At 43.1% G+C, this 19135-nt stretch overlaps 1 protein-coding gene across 1 annotated transcript in view; it reads left to right on the top strand.

The window, feature by feature from the left end:
• Positions 1–3916: 3916 nt before the first annotated feature.
• Positions 3917–19135, top strand: part of BMPR1A (bone morphogenetic protein receptor type 1A) — a 184591-nt gene continuing 169372 nt past the window's right edge. Inside the window, exon 1 of the mRNA XM_074958762.1 lies at positions 3917–4282. The gene's annotated coding sequence lies outside the window, so the exon portion shown is untranslated. The remainder of the gene's footprint in view (positions 4283–19135) is intronic.

Genomic DNA, 19135 nt, shown 5'->3' with positions numbered 1-19135 from the left:
GCCCAATCACTTAGTTTTGTGAGATCTTTTTAAAGTTCTTCACAGTCTGCTTTGGTCTAGACTATCTTGAGCAGTTTAGTATCATCTGCAAACTTTGCCATCTCACTGTTTACCCCTTTCTCCAGATCATTTATGAATAAGTTGAATAAGATTGGTCCTAGGACTGACCCTTAGGGAACACCACTAGTTACCCCTCTCCATTCTGAAAATTTACCATTTATTCCTACCCTTTGTTCTCTGTCTTTTAACCAGTTCTCAGTCCATGAAAGGATCTTCCCTCTTATCCCATGACAACTTAATTTACGTAAGAGCCTTTGGTGAGGGATCTTGTCAAAGGCTTTCTGGAAATCTAAGTACACTGTGACCACTGGATCCCCCTTGTCCACATGTTTGTTGACCCCCTCAAAGAACTCTAATAGATTAGTAAGACATGATCTCCCTTTACAGAAACCATGTTGACTTCTGCGCAACAATTTATGTTCTTCTATGTGTCTGACAATTTTATTCTTTACTATTGTTTCAACTAATTTACCCAGTACTGACGTTAGACGTACTGGTCTGTAATTGCCAGGATCACCTCAGATAGATCATCCTCAGCCAGACTTATCACATACTAACACTCTGCCCCAAACAGAAATGAGCAAAAATATCCCATTTCAGGCCTGATTCTTCACTCCTCACTCAGGCAAAGCCTCCAAGACAATCTCCCATGTTTAGCTTGGGTAAGAATTGCAAGATTGGGTCTTTTATGCAGTACATAATGAAAACATTTGCAGGTGACAGCTCTGATATTTCTCATATATTTATTACATCCTGCTCCTTTTGAATTGCTATGAACTCTTGTCTACATGCAAACCCTCTTTTTAAACATACTACTTTGGACCTATAAATAATGGGCCAGATTCTCACATCACTTATGTAGGTTTTACACAATTGTACCTCCATTAACTTCAAAGGCATTATTTCTGATTTACACCTATGTGAAATCAGAGTCCTGCTTATTGAATCTTTCCAATCATTTGCTTTCCATCTGATTTTTTTTTACTCATAACCATCACAAACCCAGCCATTTGAGTAACTTTCTGTGCAAAGGTGTCTGACATTGATTTAGACCCAGATTTACCTCCATCTCATGCAGCCCTGACATTATTCTAATGCTATTTTCTTATAGTGTGTTCCATTTTATTATTATATTTAATATTTATGAAAGATGCCACATTACCTGAACCCTCTATTTATTCAGAGAATAAGTACAATGTGGGCAATGGCAACACAAACTTAATCCACAACACAACATGTGCTTCAGTCCTGACTGGGAGGAACCACTTCAGGCATATTCAGTGCAAGACTATTCCAATGAGCGCCCTAAAAGATCCCCTTTGCAGTTGCAGTTTTTGTGATCTATAAATCTGCCCAACAAAGAACTGGATGAAAACCAGTTATACAGTTCACATACAGCATCAAACAGATGTTCAATGTTAGCAGCTTTTGGTCATTAGGAACCTATATTGGATTTGAATCAACCTATGCACGAAAGGCTCAGTATCACATTACCTCACAGCTTATTACTTTACAGAAGTATTGTTAAGCCTGCTGCCTTAAAGTTAGCTCTAGCAGTTGTGCTTTGAGTTGTGAGAACACATGCCTGTCACATTTTTCTCTGCTGTCTGTTTTGTTGTTATGAGCAGATAGGCAGAGTGGAGGAACTGCATGCATATGTCAATAATTTCAAAGAAAAAGGGTACCTGGGTTTCTGGGTTCTATACTGCCCAGTGTAGAAGCTGTGATTTTGTCTGTGCTGTAGGCTGTTCTCATTTTGGGTGCTGACAATTTTTTCTGGCACATGGACAAAAGGCAGGATGTTTCTGAAAATCTAAGAAAATAAGGTTTGCATTTCTATTGTGTCTAACACCACAGTATTTAGTCACCTAGACACATTTTTAAAAGTGTGCATTTGTGTTCATGTAAAAAAAAAAAAGGCTGCAAAGGCATTAGGTTTGAAATGATACCTTCCTCTTTGCTTTCTAGAATAGGTTAACATGATACAAGTACTCACCTCACAGTTCTGACTCAATCAGGGTCTAAAATATACATGAACTGTGCTGTAAAGCCTGAACTATTATCTCAGATCCACAGGTAGTAGTTATAAGCTGGAGTGCAGAATGTATATAAACTCTAATACCAACAAACGGAATAGAGCTACACTGTGAAGTGGACACCACACCATGCATGCTAGTGTTTCCCACACAGTGTTTGTGTGAGACCGTCTGCCACCCATAAGTGTCTTCACCACACTTTCCAATCAGCTGCTTGCTGGAAAGAGTTTGTCTGGGTAGGCATCCATCCTGCCAGCAGCAAATGCTGTGTCCTAAGCAGTGCTCGGTTCAGTTGTAAAGGGAAACTGAGTAGGTCTGTGCAATTTTAGTTTTCCTTTGCAGTAGGCTACGCATATAAAGCTCTTGACATAAATAGAAACTGAATACTTCTAATCACCTTTCTTCTGCAACGTTAAGGTGTAAATCCTATCTCTACTCTGCAAGTGCACAAGGCCCTGCCTACAGTGGAACTGGTGTAGTTCTGGGGTGTGTGGCATAGAATGCTTGGAGTCCAAGTGGGCAGTGTGCCCCTCTACATGTCACACAGTGCAACACCACCAAGGCTCCTTCTGAGTGGCTGTACCAGTGGTTGGGAAGCACTGATTGAAGACAGACAGCATCTTGCTAATAATGAGGAGCTGAGAAACTCAATGCAAAGCATGGCCTTTGGCAAATTCACCAGTAAGCAATGCATCTCACTTGGGAGGTGAAAGGGGTAAGGTGTCTTAGTTGGCTTAGTTATTTGGAGAATTATCTGGGCAAAGATAAAAGTTGTTCTCCTTCATCCTGTACATAAAGGTCACAACCATATCCTGCCACTTCTCTTGTAACCTTTCCAAAATTCAAACTTTCCTTCTCCCACAGCTAAAACCCTTGTCCAGGCTTCCATCTTGCTACTATAACCACCTCCTCTTGGCCACTCTGACATGCACGTTGCTCCCTTTGAATCCATCCAAAGCACAGCTGCTAACATAACCTTCAGAGCTCTTTGAAACCTTGGATTGACTCCGTTTTCCGCTGCATCAAGTCCAAAATTATTCTCCTCCTTCAAAGCCACTGATAATTCTTTCTAATGCTGCTTTCACCTCCCAACATATCACTACCTCTGCTCTGCTAAGGACGTTGGCCTCACACAGCCATTTGGCCACTTCCCCTCGCTGGAACACCCTCCTGTACTGATCCGGAAGGCCACCTGCCTCTCTTCGTTGGCGGCACCACAGGAGATCATCCTAATGGGTGTTGGTTTGGGCAGTTGTGGAGAGTTGAAGTGATATATTTAAAACAGTGCATGTCTTTGCTGGGGCCTGGAGCACCCAGCAATACCAACAGGCCCTGCTAGTAACCGTGGGAGTGAGTGGGTGGTGGTGAGGGTGGCAGAGTATTTGGGGCAACACAAAGGGTCTTTATGAGGGAGCAGGGGTAGTTTGTGCTGCTGGTTGAGGGAGCAGAAAGGCCCGGGATCCTGTCAGTTCATCTCAAGGAACTCCCTGGGGTAACCCCTTGGCAATCATTATCTTGGCGATCTCCAAGCACTGGACTTCGGGGGATGGGGAGTTGGTTATCTCCCAGAGCTCAGGTTGTGTGTGGGGCAAGAGGGGGGTAATCTCGAGCACCCGGGTTGCGGGGGGGTGCGGGGAGGGAGGGTTTGCCGGTCTCCCAGCGCTCAGGTTTCCGATCTCCGGGCGGGGGCGTTTACTAGTCTTCGCACCGAGGGGGCGGGGCGGCGCGGCGGTTGGCGGTCTCCGAACGCTCGGGTCGGGGGGAAGGGGCGCTGGCGAGCTCCTCCGAGCGCTTGCGTGTCAGGGGGCGGGCGGGAAGCCTTCGGGAATCTCCGCCGGGCAGCGCTCGGCTCCCCGTGGGAGGCACTGCTAGTAGTTGGAGGTTGGCGGCGCGTGAGGGCGGTGGTGTCCCAGGGGTGCTAGCCCCAAATGAGCCAGCCTGGCCGCGGCGGTTGCGCGCTCCGCCTCCTCCTCCCCTCCGTGGTGCTGGTTGCAGTGATTGGAGTCCTGCTCCCCCTCCCGCACACAGAGGGCTCTGGCCGGGCGTCGGGATTGCGCCGTGTCCCCTCTCCTCGCGCCCCCGCCTTCACCCCCACCGTCTAGCCGAGCCGTGTGAGGCCAGGAGCCGCTCGCAGTGTGACACGGGGAGCGACCCCCAGCGAAGAGAATGACGGACCCCTGCGACGGGTGAGTGGGGAGTCCCGGGGGGCCGAGAGGCCCAGCGCGCCTTCGCGGGGCCGGCTTCTCCCGCGGAGCTCCCGCAGCCGCTGGCTGCCGGGGAAATGGCCCCCCCGGGGTGCACCGATGGGGGGCACGTTGTGGTGCGCCGGGCCGGAGGAGGGACGCGCGCGCTGGTCGCTAGCTGTCGCCGGGGCCCCCGTCCCACCAGGGGTGCGCTGAGGGGCTGGGCCCTACTCCCGTTCACGGCCGTAGCCACCTCTGCCGCCGGAGCCCTGGGTGCCGCGGCCACCCTGCGCGTCGTGCCCCCTTCTCCTGCGGGAACAGCCCCCCTGGCAGCGCTCGTTCTCGCTGCTTTCACCCTGCGCCGGGCGCTGCCTGAGCGAGCTAACGTGGCTCGCGACAGTAACGTTATTTCCAACGCTCCTTTGCTCCCTGCTCCCGGGGTGCTGGCGCCGCTCGGCAAAGCAGGCCCCAGTGCTGCAAGTGTGCGCATTGTGGGTGGGCCCTTGCAGTGACGCAGAGGGCCCATGCAAGTCAGTGGGTCTCTGCATGGGCACAGGGGTCGGCCAGTGCGAGGCCACTTGCGAGATTGGAGCTTTACGTGTTTCTCTGCTACAGTGGCTTCTTCTCCCATTTGGTGATGTAATTTCAGGCTGGGTGCTATACAATCTATACTGGTGCAAGAGGAGTCTCATAATCACTGGCACTACTTAGGTTAGTAAGGGCTTTCAGGAAGGGCCTTTAATTTCTCCCCGTGGGAGGTGTTTTTAAACCAAAGTTATGTTACATCGTTTCTTTTAAACCCATAATAATTCAACAATTAAACATTAAAACATCTAATAGTTTCTGTACTTCAGGAAAATGGTCTGTTAGGTTTTAGGATGCGTATCTGTACAACTGACTACAAAATCTAGAAGAAACGGGTTGGCTAAACAATAACACTTCAGAATCCTTAAAATGGGCAGTATTTAGATTACATTCTGTACCAAGAAACAATATTGCAGAATCTAAATCCAGCAGTTTCCCTTGTTCTGCAAGTGAGAGGTTGATCATCTTTTCATATTAATTTTTTGCAGAAGGTGAAAAATCTGTTTTGAGAATACATATTTAAGGTGATAATTTTTCAGTGATAACCCAAGAAAAAAACTTACATGACAAGGACTATCATTGGATATAACACTGCACGGCAGTGCTGCATGTCCAGAGATTTATTAATACAGTTAATATCAAAGTATGCACTTATAACTCTGTGATTAAAACTTGGTGGAAATATGTTTACCCTTTTTTTTTTTTTTTTCCATCAGGGTAACATTTTTGACATAGTTGCTTAACAGATGCATATTTTATATTACAAATATTTAAGATCTACCAATAGGGGTTGGGTTTTTGTTTAGCAACTGTGAAGTACTGCACTAAAAGCAAGAACCTGCACCTGTGGGTGTAGATCTTAGTAGGTGCTATTTGACATTCATTTAACATAGAAGATTAATGTATTCGGTAAAGCTAAGGTCTTATGACTTTCAAAAGGAAAACTTACTTCCCTTTCTGTTTATAAATCATGACACCAAAATATATTTTTAATTTTTAGATTGATTTTTCACTGATAAAATATAATCAAGTATTTTCAACTCTAACTACAAGGTATTTTAAATGATTTTGCAATAAAAGCGCCTATGTCAAACCAAATTCTAACCTCCTTGACATTGTGTCGGCAGATATAGCTACATGAACCACAAAAATACTGAATGCAGTAAAAACCTTTAAGGGGGACACGTGTGCTTGTTCCTTGGTTCCGGTATAATCTGGAATCAGGAGTATAAAAATGTATATACTCGAATGTATTTTCTTGATTCTTCTTTTTCCTCCTGTTGGTATGGATATGGAACCAACTGTTCTAAACCTGACAGATAATTGTTTAAGACTTTGTGATTGTTAATTTTCGTAGGGTTTTTTTGGGTACTTACTGCAAACGTTCTGTCACGTTTGTTCTGAGTTGTGTTGAGATTTTGTTTTTGGCCATGGCAGATGAGAAGAAGTGTGTATTTTTTTGTTTGTTTTTTGTTTTTTTTTTTAATTACCCCAGTATAATGTCCACCATAGATGAATATTGGTACTGCTTAAAAGTGTTTGGGAGTGGATGTGAAGAGGCTTTTGAATGAGCAGGAGACTAGAGCCTGCATACTTGAGTTTTTGAGATGAGCTCTTTTGTAGCATGTTTTGAAGAATATTATTTTGGGTTTAGGTTTAATATAAAAAATCCTTTGCAGTTATAGTTCTAATTTTTTTTTAGGTAAAGGTAAAGGCTGTGCAGGTGTGTCATGTTAAAATATGTTCGGTGAAGGATTTGTTAAGCATGCATATTAACTTCTATTTAAAAAAATAAAATATTGAGAAACATTGTGTAGACTACATTAACACAAAAAAAAGGGGGGGGGGTTAAAAAAGTGTTTTTGATATTACCCCATGGTAGATTAGTGAACTTCAGTTTTACCCTTTGTATCTCTTCGCTTGATAGCTGAAAAATTCCATGGCTTTTTAAGCTGCAGAAGGCCAGAGATGTTGGCTCCACAGCAAGAGCAGTGGTGCAGTTCTCCTGCATGAAAGGGGGAGAAGGCAGAATCCAAGGGTTTGTGCATCCACTGCATGCACCAATCCTATTTCTGTCAAGAGAAACAGACCCTACTTCACCAACCTCCTTGAACAAATCCATCCTCAACCCCACTTCTCTTCATGGCTGGCATCTTCGATGAACGAAACAGTCTGTTTTCCCAATAGCAGATAACCAACTATGAATCAATCCAACTGTAGGGCTGCATACAGTACCTTTATGGTATGACTCACTGAAAGGGACTGATAGAGCAGGTTTAAAAAAAAAAAAAATGTAAATCTTCCAGGCATTCTTGTGTGAAGCTGCAGCTAGGGAGTTCTCCCTTACTGTTGATTTCTGGGAATGCCCCCCACCATCTTCCAATCCCATGAGGTGCTTTTTTGGGAAGGAGGAACTCAATCATCAAGCCAGTGGGCCTCCCTGTCTTCATCTGACCTCTGAAAATAAACAGTAGTGCGGAAGAACTCAGTATCGTCAAGCCAAATCTCTTGAAATTTTTTTTAGTGGCACAGATGGGTAGCCCACTGCATGGTAGAATATTTGGAGGTTGAGAGGATGCTCAGAGCCTCACTTCCTCCAGTAAAAAGAAAAGGAGCACTTGTGGCACCTTAGAGACTAACAAATTTATTTGAGTATAAGCTTTCGTGAGCTACAGCTCATTTCATCGGTTGAGCATAAGCTTTCGTACGCTACAGCTCACTTCATCGGATGCATTCCGATGAAGTGAGCTGTAGCTCACGAAAGCTTATACTCAAATAAATTTGTTAGTCTCTAAGGTGCCACAAGTCCTCCTTTTCTTTTTGCGAATACAGACTAACACGGCTGCTACTCTGAAACTTCCTCTAGTGTTATTCCTAAAAGGCAGGATACTGTGTATGGCAAAGAGAGTTGTTTAATTTGCAGAGTGTTGCAAGGCAGAGTACTTGCCCCTCTAGCTGCAGATCTTCTATGGGCTGATAACTTGGAGGTTTTTTTTGTTTTGATTTTAAGCAGATTATCCCCATAAAATCTTGATGCTTTGTTTCGTTTTCAGTTACCTTACTAACTAACATCTGCACTACTGCCTGGTGACATCAGGTTTCTGTGTTTCCTCTACAATGTCGTTGTGCTTTGGAAATGAAAGAAATGATTTTCTTCCACTTTTTTTTTCTTCATGGTGTTTTGCTTAGAAGCTAAGGTAAAGTCTTCACAGCTGTTAATGTTCCCAGAAGTGATTAAAATAATTTGAGTTTGAACATGTAAGTCACACTATTTCTGGAAAAGATATTTAATTAAAAACATAACATAAACATTGAGACGTACTGAATCTGATATATATTAACCGTATTTTAAAAAATGAAAAATAATATTGGGGTGAGAGATGCATAATTCTTGGTGAGGATAAGGAAATTTAATTGAAAAACTAAACTGAGTCAGTTAATTTCCAGTGGGGGAAAAAGTAGACTGTATTCAGGAACGTGAAGCAATAGCATGGTGTTTCAAGGCAGTTCTGTTTAGGAACAGTACACCATTTTTAGTAAATGGCTAAATATGTTATATATTCCTATTAAGGACCCAGTACAGCAATAATTATTTAATATTTTATGCTTCCTCTTCATCAGCCTTAAGTTAAACAAAAACAATAGTTGGCCTACCATAGACAAGGAACAAAACTGAGGAGCTGGTTGCCAGCCTGACGGAATGTGGATATCTCATGCAAACAAGCTTTCCAACATCTTACTGGGTTTATCTTTCTTTCTTATTGGGGCCACACAGTTTGAAAAATTAACTCTAATAATGGAGCTGGACCTCTGGTGATTGAAAAAAAGAGACTCTGATTTAAAACAAGAAAACTTTTATCTTCATGTGGCAGGGTGATACTTAGATTCCTTTTCTCCTGACTTTTGTGAGAGGCTCCCTCCTTGTTGATACTGAGGTACTAAGAGATTACTTCCTCCCTCTCCCTCTTGTCTCTTGAACTACACAGCTTGATAAACTGAAATGCAAAAGACTGGCATGTATTGAGGTTCATTGGACTATAGACATATTGTTGGGAATTTGTATAGTTCATAGTGGTTAATGTGAGAAGATCGGGGATCTTATTAATTGCTACAGTCGGTCTGGGCAGAGTTCAATTTTTATTTTTTTATAATTCTGACCAATAATGTTTGTTTTTTAGCATTTTTATTTGTGTCTATTTAATGTTTCATAGTTATGGGAAATTATGTCAGGATCAGACTGTAATTATTTCATCACAGTAGATGTTGAGATTGAAAAAGTTAAAGCTTTATAACAGTTAATACAAATTTTCAATATCAGATATCAAAATACACAAAATAAATATCCTTAAATCAAACTCTAATAATTTCTCAAGCAACATTTTTTCTTTCTTTGCCTATCTATAAATTGATTATTATTGATGGACTTTTTTTTTGGTGGTATGTGTGTTGAAATCAACGTTTATGGACATTTACCAATAAAAATGTAATCTTTCCAAGCCTAACTATAGTTGTTAGATGCACCAGCCCTGATCAGAGCCCCATTTTGCTAGGTTCTACCCAAACATTGTGGGGGACACAATTCCAATCTCTACAATTTGAAATCTTATAAATGAATATAGCTTGTGTTAATATGCATGTATTCAGTGGTATTTGTGCGATTTTAAAAAAAATAACAAAATGGATAAATAACAAAATGAATACTTACTTGAATATCATTGAGGGGAAACATTTGGTCAGATAAGAACCACTAAAAACACTTAAAAATCCTAGAAAGGAATAATTTATAGAATGCATTTCAACACTACACAGCTGCATCCTCTGATACTTTTTCCTGCGTAAGACTAGCAAAAAGTCTTTCCTATTGTGGAGAGGGAAGTAATACCCTTTTTAAATGCAATTGTAATATACCACCATCTGATTCAAACTCTGCTGTAGAAAGAAAAGAAAACCTTCTTAATGTTAAAAGAAAAGGAGTACTTGTGGCACCTTAGAGACTAACCAATTTATTTGAGCATAAGCTTTCGTGAGCTACAGCTCACTTCATCGGATGCATCCGATGAAGTGAGCTGTAGCTCACGAAAGCTTATGCTCAAATAAATTGGTTAGTCTCTAAGGTGCCACAAGTACTCCTTTTCTTTTTGCGAATACAGACTAACACGGCTGTTACTCTGAAACCTTCTTAATGTTATTCTTCACCTCCACAGTACTGTAACGTGTCATTTATGCAGTACAGAATATGCCTAATAACTTGAGGTAACTATCTGACTGTCTCTTTAATAGTAAATATGGGAAATTAAGTAGAGGCCATTTTTAAATTTCTCAATACAAACTCAAATAATTGTTTTCGGTGTAATAATCCGTAGATGTCATTAAAACATTTAATAATCCTTGCTAAAGCTTCACTAGAAAGCACTGGTATAGAAGATAAAGGTAGTTCCAGCTGCTATAAATATATGTGCTCCCACAGCTCATCACCTTTTTGAAAGTGTAATAACTATTATATTGTGACTGATAAAATGCAAGCATTATTTTAGCAAGAGAGTGGTAGAAAAACAAATGATGCTATAAAATGTAGCAAAGTACCAACCCAAATAACACATAGCAGTGTTGGCTTTTTTCCCTCTTGACATGTATTGCATGTCTGTCAGAGCTGAGAGAATTTTGTTTCTCATATTACACCCATAACCTGTGTGGTCCTGAATCATGAACTACATTTTTTCTTGTGGAAAGTAACTAGTTCAGGCTCTCTTCAAAGGCTGTGAGTTCTGCTGTTCAAGGGTCTGATCCAAAACCTATTGAAGACAGTGAACAGACTCATTGATTTCAGTGCGTTTTGGGTTAGACCCTAACTACCTCTGCTCTTGTGACAAAGGTGGAACATGATGCCTTCCGGGGTTAATATTTGTTAGAGTGAGTACTTTATATTTTCCCATGCCCCTTTTCTCTTCCCTGTTACACTCCTAAACCTTTAATTTGGGATAATCTCACAATTTAGTACTTACATGGCTGCCAACAGGACTTTGCAAACTGACCGCTGTCTTTGTTGTTTTCACTCTTCTGGGAACTCAGAATATGCAGGTGCTGCAGAGATGCAGGCACTGTCCTGTGCTGCTGTGTGTATGGGGCAAGAAATATCTGAGGTAGAAAGCACTTCTCATTGCTTCCTAGTGATCCTGCCTACTGATGGGAAAGAATAGAGGTTCCAAAAGGAGATGTGAAAAACTTTCTTAAAGCAGTAGGGACCTTTAGGTTAGAGAGACACAAGTAAATGTGAAAATATTTAACTGAAACAAGGCAGAAGTGGAGAGTGATAGAAATGAATGGTTGGGGCTTGAAAATACTTTTTTCATCTCTTTCTGTTTATCTCAGTTCACTCAAGGCAGGGTGGATTTGATTTAAATCACTAGTCAGGAAGACTTGATTTAATCATGGATTTATACATAAAAGTGCATTCTTGTTGGTTGTTACCAACCTGAAGATCCTGCATGTTCAGATGTGTTTTTTTCATCATGCCCGTCTTACCCACAGGTAAAGGGACTTCATTAAAATATTCCCAAACTGGGTCTCTCTTATGGCCTGCTGCCATTATAGGTTTTCCCTTCTCGTGAGAGAATGGTATGGTAGATCTCAAATCAATGAAGGCTACACTCAGAAAGACCTCAAGACTTCTGGAATATGCTGCTCAGACAGTTTCACTTTTGTTTCTACTGCCTGTCCCTCCCTTCTCTCATTTATCACCAAACTTCTTCTCCTTGTCCAGATCTATTCCGCCCCCCCCACAATCTTCTATTCATTGAACTTTTTGAAACTTTGCACTTTTAGAGAGAGGTAAGGGATTGACACTGAGTACACAAATGTGCAGAGGGACAATATGGTTGAGGTCTGTTATTTCTCCCCTCTATATATTTATTTATGTAGTTAACATGCTTGTTAACAGCAAAAATATTTTTTATCTTTGGAGACACAAATCCACAGTTTGAGAACTGCGAAACTAAGAGCTTGTCTACACTGGGAAGTTTTGTTGCCAAAACCTGGCTTTTTGGTGACAAAACCACGGTAGCGTACACGCTGCAAGCGTACACGCTGCACGGTCGCTTAAAAAAAACAACAACAAAAAAACCCAAACAAACCCTAGTTTTGGCAACAAAAAACTTCCACCCATGAGAGAGACTTCTGTCTTTTTCACCTCCCTTTATTGTCAACAAACAGCCTGTGTAGACACCATAATTTTTTTAAAAAAATTTATTGACCTCCAGAAAGTATCCCACAATTCCCCTGCTGCCACTGTGGTCAGCGGGTTGAACTCTGCTGCCCTGTAGCCAACCCACCCCTCCCCCTTACAGGCCCCGGAACTTTTAAATCTCATTTCCTGTTTGCTGGCTTCCCAGAGGAGCTTCCCAGGTGAGCATGGCTGGCTATGGCCTCAAACGCGCTTCCGCTTGGACCACCGCTGAGTTGCTGGATCTGATCAGTATATGGGGAGAGGAGTCTGTTCAGTCGCAGCTGCGAGTGACCCATAGGAATCAGGACACATATGGGCAAATTTCTCGAGGCTTGTGTGAAAAGGGCTATGATCAGGACATGCAGCAGTGCAGAGCGAAGATAAAGGAGTTGAGGCAGGCGTACCATATGGCGTGGGAGGCAAACTATCACTCCAGTGGTGCACCTAAGACCTGCCACTTCTATAAGGAGCTGAATGCTATCCTTGGTGGTGACCCCATCTCCATCGCCGATTGCCCCATGGATACTTCTCAGGCTGCTGAAAGAGGGGGTAACCCTGAGGCTGAAATTGTGGATGAAGAAGTCAAGCTAGAAGAGGTGTGGTTGCCCAGTGGGGCATGCAGCCAGGAACTTTTCTCCACTCCAGAAGTGCTCAACGGGGAGCAGGAAGCAGATGAGACTCCAGGTAAGTTGCTGTGGCTTGGTTAGGGAATCGAAAAGTTGGAGGCAGGTAGTATGTAGCTAATCTGCATGGCCAAGCATGGTGTCGATGGACATCGAGACCTCCAGGGAATCCTCCAGAGAGAGGCTCTGGAAAGTTTCCAAGAGGTACTTATTAATCCTCTGCTGCAGATTCCAAGGGATTGCAGCCTTGTTAGGTTCCCCATTGTAGGAAACTGTACCATGCCATTTAGCAGTCACTGGAGCTGGGACCAAAGCGGCACATAGCTGAGCTGCATATAGACCGGGGTGAAAGCCGCAAGCATTCAAAAGCTGAGCCCTGGTTTCCCTCGTCACTCTCATCAGTAAGATGTCAGCCAGCAGGTTGGTTGCTTGTGAAAAATTGTGGGATAATTTTAGAATGAGTTCCCTGAAAACATCCCCTGCAAGCCGAGACCTTTCTGTCTATATGCACAACTGCCTTCCCCCCACTCCTGGAACTCACCATGATTGAGGTGCTTGCGGCGCTGTGTGCCTGCCTAGAGTCTCAGAGAGAAAGTGATTTCTACTAGCAAAATGCTCTTTTTACTAAAATGTTTCAGTCATTTGCTGGAATGTTCAGCACAGACCTTGAGGAACACACCATGCACCCCTGCTGACCGGCTGCGACAGATAAGAAGAAATCCTAGGCTCAGCAAAGAGGAGATGTTCCGCAAGGTGCTGCAGCATGATGAGAGACAGAGCAGGGCATGTCTGGGAAGCCGAAAGGCAGGACAGAAAAGAGTGCTGCTTTTGCTAGGCAAGCGACAGAACAGATGGAGATGCTCAAGTTCATGGTACAGCTGCAGTCTGAGCAGACCTGAGTTTGAGTGCGTCTGCAGCAGCTGCACAATTCTTTGCCAATCCCACCCCCCTCTATGCCCACACATTCCTTTTCACTTCACAGCACTCCTGAGTTTCCCCATCACTCCACCCCCTCTCACAGCTTGCACAATGAAGCTGGAGCTACACACAGTTATAAGGTTTTACCCTTTTAAACAGTAAATAAAGGCTAAGGTATTTAATGGTACAGCGTTTTTATTCTGTGTTCTACAAAAGCGTATAGCCATCACTTCGCTCTCGGGTACAGGCCTCTAAAGCATTGTGTTGCACGGATCTTGGGCCCCAACATTGTACATGGATGCAATGGGGAAGCAACTCCAAAGCAGACATGTTACTGCCCCTCATTGTCAAAGTGGTTCCTGAAAGCCTCTCTGATGTTAATAGTAGCCCTCTGGGCCCACAGCCCTAGCATCTGGCTGTTCAAACTGTGCAGCCAAGCGCTCTGCCTTTGTGCTCCACACCTGAGCAAACATTTCACCCTTAGATTCACACAGATTAGCACAGCATGCAGCTATGACCATGGGAATATTATTCTCGGTAAGGTCTAGCCTGCCATTTAAACACCTCCAGGGAGCTTTCAAACGGCCAGAGGCACATTTGACTACTGTGCTGCACCTGCTCAGCCTGTTGTTAAAACGCTCCTTGCTGATGTCCAGGTGCCCTGTGTAAGGTTTCATGAGCCAGGCCTGTAAGGGGTAAGCGGGTCTCTCAGGATTACTGTGGGCATTTCCACGTCCCACACTATGGTCTTGAAAGAAAGTCCCTGCCTGCAGCGTTCTCTACAGGCCACTGTTCCTGAAGATGCATGTGTCATGCATCTTTCCAGACCAACATGCACTGATGTCTGTGAAATGCCCCCGGTGATCCACAAGAGCCTGCAACACCATGTAGAAGTATCCCTTCCTATTGATGTATTCAGAGGCAAGGTGGTCTAACACTAAAATTAGAATGTGTGTTCCATCAATGGCCCCGCCACAGTTAGAGAAACCCATCTCTGCAAAGCCATCCACTATGTCATGCACGTTTCCCAGAGTCATGGTCCTATGCAGGAGGATGCGATTTATTGCCCTGCATACTTGGAGTAATACAGCCCCAACAGTGGGCTTTCCTACTCCAAATTGGCAGGTTGGGGGCCAGCTCAGCACATAGCTCCATGAAGGTTGCTTTAAGCATCCTAAAGTTCTGTACCTGCTGGTCGTCATCCCACACCTACATGACAAAGTGATCCCACCAATCTGTGTTTGTTTCCCTAGCCCAAAAGCGAAGTTCTACCGTATGCAGCTGCTCTGTGAACGCACAAAGCACTGATAAGTTGCTGCCATCCATATCACACTCAGGTGCCTGCGATTCATCCTCTGCTAAATTTGTGAGTAACTCTGAGTAACTGTGCTGCCATACGCGATGTCCTCATGACAGCTAACAGCGCATAGGAGAGAAGTGCGGGAATCCATCCTTTCTCACTGCAGATGCTGGTGTGCACTACAAAAGAATGACAGTTGGAAAAATGGTGCGAAAGAAAGTCGGAGACCTTTGGAGGGGTGGGACACAAAGGGGTGTATGATGGTACACTTGTCACATCTCAGGATGCGCCACGCTCCGTTTCTGCATTCCCACAACACCTAGCGACAGATGGTGTCGCCTGGCACTGTGGGATATATACCCGCAGTCCATTGCTCTCGCTGTCGACAAAGGTGCCATGAATGTGGACACGATCTGTTGACCGAGGGAGCAAATGTGGATACTCTTTGGCGACTTTGCTTTTGTCGATTTTTTCCTTGTCAACATTAGTTTCATCAACAAATCTTCCCAGTGTAGACAAGCCCTAAGGATCTCTGATGGTGTCTTCTGGACTGAGCACTGAGTTCCATTGGGTAGATAGAAAGATTAACCTAAATAATCCATACAGAAGCCCCTGGAATCCCATAAGATTGGGTCCTGAATCCATGAATTATTGGAACTCATTTCCAAAACTTTTCTTAAACATTTATATGAATATACTGTCTCATACTATAGAATTAGTATTTATAATCCGTATCCCATGATGAGATAGCTTTGAGCTATAATGTATCTTAATTAAAACTATCTTTGGTTTTTTCCTCAAAAAGCATTTTATCAAAAAAATCCGATTGAAATACAAAAAATCTTCAATTTTTTTTAATTTTAAAAAAATCATTGATTTTTATCCACTCTGCTCAAAGGTACCCCTTTTCTCCCTTTAATGGGAAGTGCAGGTCCTTTGATGCTCCTTGGATGGGAACTCAGAAACCTTGCTGTATCCCCACAGAACCAGGCAGTGGCCTGAGGATTAATTCTAGTCAGTTTGGGAGACTGCTTAGCTGACAGCTGGGAGTTAATTAGGGTGTAGTCAGCCTAGTTAGGCTAAACAAAGTAAAAGACGGGTGTGTGATGCTCAGACTTCCTCTGTATTAGGGAAATTTAGCAAAAACCCTCCCAAACGGTTTGATTAGGTGCACAGGTAGAAACCCTGCTTATAGGTAAGGCTCTATTGATTACCTGCATTCTTACCATTACGTTAGTTAAACTTTTAAAATCTTGTTTATGAAGTTCTCTTCTGCTGGAGACAAAACAGAAATGTATGTGAATGAATAAGAATGGAAAAAGATTCTTGTTAGTTTTACTTGTATGTGTTAGCATTTGTTGTGAGTTTAGTGTTAATGTATTTATTTTAAAATTGTGTATATATTGGTTCAGTAAAATGTAAATTGTTCAATAAAGCAAAATTTTCCAATAAAAAATGTACCAAAAAAAAAAGATTTTTTTACCTTTCTTTTTAATGGTTTTACTTATTTCAAAGGTCACATTTATGTTTTCTCTGAGGAGGTATAATTGTCGTGGTGCCTTAAAAAAAAATTGCTGAAAGCTCCCAAGCCTTGTTTACACTAGGGTTTTCCTCTGATGGAGCTGAAGAAGTGATAGTACTGTTGAGAATTTTTTTCTAAAATCACCTAATGAGGGCTGGGCCTGAGAGTAGATGCGCCTTGTTTAGAGACAACTGCACCAGTTTAAAAATTCTGTTTGACTGATTCAGAATTGTTTTGTGAACACTATTAAATCTATTTAGGATCAGTGTATCATAGAATATATCAGGGCTGGAGGGGACCTCAGGAGGTCATCTAGTCCAACCCCCTGCTCAAAGCAGGACCAATCCCCAATTTTTGCCCCAGAACCCTAAATGGCCCCCTTAAGGATTGAACTCACAACCCTGGGTTTAGCAGGTCAATGCCCAAACCACTGAGCTATCCCTCCCTTCTAGTGTAGCTTGAATAGATTGTTTGCTGAATTAAGTTAATCAATATAAACCACAGGCTTTAATTAATCTGAAAGTATCAACACTTGGGTTTGCATCAATTCAACTAAAAACACATCTTTAGTTAAACCAGTGAAAGTTTGTGTGTAGAGAAGGCCACAGACTAAGATATAGTGCTACCCAGAAGCAAGGGCAGGGAGCTCTGATGAAATATAGGAGCAGTCCCTTATGGTTTGTGTGTTTGAATTTACTGCTCTTAAAACTGCATGGAAGGAATGCAGTTAGAGACTTGCCAATTCAGGTTGAACCACGAACCCTGAAATAAAACCCTACCCAGACAGGACAGTTTTTGCTTAGACTTGAGCCTCTCTGTTGAACTGTCTGATTTTGTTTTGCCCCTGGCGGTGCTACACCCTCCCACATCTCTTAAAATGTGCTACTTTTTCAAATAAAAAGATGTTTTTAATTTAGAGAATTATTTTGATATAATGAACTAAAACAAGGGGAGAAACTAACTGAGGGAGGTCAAAAACAGATGGAAAAAAAAAATCTGAAAATGTCTAGTAAAAAGAAAATAGAAATAATGGAATCTAAATACTGAAGTTATACATCTGCTCAGCGGATGTGCATTCCTTATTCAGAGGTTCTGCTACAGAAATAGTATTTGAAACTTTGAGAAGAAGATGGCTTATTAATGATACAGAGTATATGTTATTTACAGTGATGATGTATATTACACCTCTACCCCGATATAACACAAATTTGGATATAACGCAGTAAAGCGGTGCTTGGGGGTGCGGGGTGCACCCTCTGGCAGCTCAGCGTGTCTGGCTCTGACACGCTGCTCTGAGCGGCGTGTTAGGGTGCCGGGCTGGGGCCAAAGGGTTGGATAAGGGCAGAGGGTCTCAGGGGGGCAGTCAGGGAGCGGGGGGGGATGGATGGTTCTGGGGGCGGGGCAGTCAGGGGATGGGGAATGAGGACTTTGGATAGGGCATGGGAGTCCCGGGGGGCCTGTCAGGGGCTGGGTTGTGGATAGTGGGCGGGGCAGCCAGGGGATAGGGAGCAGGGGGGTTGGGTAGGGGATGGGATCCTGGGAGTGATTAGGGACAGGGCCGTCTCTGGAGGGGGCGGTCAGGGGACAAGGAGCAGGGGGGTTAGGTGGGGGTGGGGTCTTGGGAGGGGTGGTTGGGGCGGGGAGTCTCTGGAGGGCGTAGTCAGGGACAAGGAGCGGGGGGGTTGGATGGGTCGGGGGTTCTGAGGGGTAAGTCAGGGGGCGGGAAGTGACTATTAATAACGGAAATGCTCGAGGCCAGAGTAAGGTGATACAACGCTGTTTCACCTATAACGCAGTAAGATTTTTTTGGCTCCCGAGGACCGTGTTATATCGGGATAGAGGTGTACTTAAAATCTGTGGAGGAGGGGAATTAAGGTGAGATCTGAATTCCCCTCAGTCATTCACAGCTGACTGACCTTCTCCTCCCAGTTATTTTAATAGAATTATATAATTCTGTTACTTAATTCCCCATGGGTTTCTTTTAAAATCTTGTGATAATTGAAATTCAAAAATTGGGAGATGTAATTTCCTGCTTGCCTTTCCCTATAGACTTTTTTATCTTTCTGAGGAACTCATTGTTTATCCCAGAGATTTGAAAGATAAGAGAGAACATCATCAACACATGACCAAAGACAATCCCTGCTTCAAAGAATTTAGACATCATTTTTAAATGTGAGGTTACAGATTCTTGGAATGTATTGGAGACAATTTTTTATTTCAGAAAGTGAAGAAAGCTACTAGGGGGCAGGCTGTTCTAGATTTTATTTTGACAAATAGGGAGGAACTGGTTGAGAATTTGAAAGTTGAAGGTCACGGGTGAAAGTGATCATGAAATGGTAGAGTTCATGATTCTAAGGAATGGTAGGAGGGAGATCAGCACAATAAAGACAATGGATTTCAAGAAGGCAGACTTAAGCAAACGCAGGGAGTTGGTAGGTAAAATCCCATGGGAAGCAACTCTAAGGGGAAAAACAATTGAAGACAGTTGGCAGTTTTTCCAGGAGACATTATTAAGGGCACAAGAGCAAACTATCCTACTGTGTAGGAAAGAGAGGAAGTATGGCAAGAGACCACCCTGGCTTAACCAGGAGATCTTAAATGATCTAAAACTCAAAAAAGAGTCCTACAAAAAAGTGGAAACTTGGTCAAATTACAAAGGATAGATATAAACAAATAACACAAGTGT

The sequence above is a fragment of the Natator depressus genome, chromosome 7 (genome assembly GCF_965152275.1).
Source record: "Natator depressus isolate rNatDep1 chromosome 7, rNatDep2.hap1, whole genome shotgun sequence".
Classification (NCBI taxonomy): domain Eukaryota; kingdom Metazoa; phylum Chordata; order Testudines; family Cheloniidae; genus Natator; species Natator depressus.
The sequence above is the reverse complement of the archived record's forward strand: the minus strand, read 5'-3'. Positions and strand labels throughout refer to the sequence as shown.